This window comes from Octodon degus, unplaced genomic scaffold (genome assembly GCF_000260255.1).
Source record: "Octodon degus isolate 3935 unplaced genomic scaffold, OctDeg1.0 scaffold00054, whole genome shotgun sequence".
Classification (NCBI taxonomy): domain Eukaryota; kingdom Metazoa; phylum Chordata; class Mammalia; order Rodentia; family Octodontidae; genus Octodon; species Octodon degus.
This window is the reverse complement of record NW_004524630.1, coordinates 11949737-11950835: the sequence shown is the minus strand read 5'-3', so window position 1 is coordinate 11950835 and position 1099 is coordinate 11949737. Positions and strand designations below refer to the sequence as shown.

At 42.8% G+C, this 1099-nt stretch overlaps 1 protein-coding gene across 1 annotated transcript in view; it reads left to right on the top strand.

The window, feature by feature from the left end:
• The window catches only part of Mical3 (microtubule associated monooxygenase, calponin and LIM domain containing 3), a 218064-nt gene that overhangs the window by 15569 nt on the left and 201396 nt on the right, over positions 1 to 1099 (top strand). The window lies entirely within an intron of this gene.

Below are 1099 nucleotides of genomic sequence, written 5' to 3'. Positions count from 1 at the left end.
TTTGGTGTGGAACTGGGGATTGAACTCAGGCCCTTGCGCTTGCCAGGGAAGCGCTTATTCTACTGAGCCATCTCCCCAGCCTTTTTTTTTTTTTTTATTTTTTTATTTTAAGGCAAGGTCTCATTGTGTAGCCCAGGCCGGTCTGGGATTGCAGGTGATTTTTGAAGAATAAAACCTTTAGATACTCTGAGAGAGGTGAGATTTTCCCTGGGCAAGAAAAATGCTCTTCTCTGTCAGATGAGGGGCCCAGAAAGAATACTCAGTGTGCTTTGACAAAAGGTGGGGTTGGTGGCTCCCAGCATGCAGAAGGCTGAGTCTGAAGCCAACCTGGTTACATAGCAAGTTCAGAACCAGCCTGAACCATGTAGTGAGACCCTGCCTCAAAAAACAGAACAAAATGTGCAACTGATATTGTTTTTGTAGAGAGATGTGGTGTTAGGAAGCCTACCTACTTTCAACCAAACTTTAAGAAAATAATCTTTTTTTAAAATTTGATTTAGAAAATAATCTTCTATTTATTTATTTGGCACAGGGTCTCGATATGCAGTTCAGACTGGTAGGGAGCACAGCATGTGGTACTGGAGATTGAACCCAGGTCCTCAAGTTTGCCAAGCAGTTGCTTAGACAGCTGAGCTATCTCCCCAGCCTTCCACCAGACTTTTAAGATAGTAGATCATATCTGGGCTTTTAAATACTGTTAATCCATGCAAAGGATGGTAGGGTCACCAGAGGAAAAAGTCCATTAGAGAACAATGATGGTCTAATATCTTCCCTGGACTCGATGAAGAAACTGAAGCCCAGAGCTACAGTTACGGACTCAAGGACATACAGATATCTGGTTCAATTCGCCTTTCCCCCATCCCTCTTCGTCCCCCTCCTCCCGCTCTCCTTTGCCTTTTAATTATGGTAGTAGGAATTAAACCCGAGGTGTCTTCCCAGCAAGGTATGTATCCAGCTTTGTATATTTTTTCTTTTGAGGCATGGTCTTTCTAAGTCATCAGAATGGTCAGGCTGGACTCAAACTCATGTTTCTCTTTCTTTAGTCTCCCAGTGCTGGGATTACAGTGGTACAAGATCGACTTTAATTCATATATATATA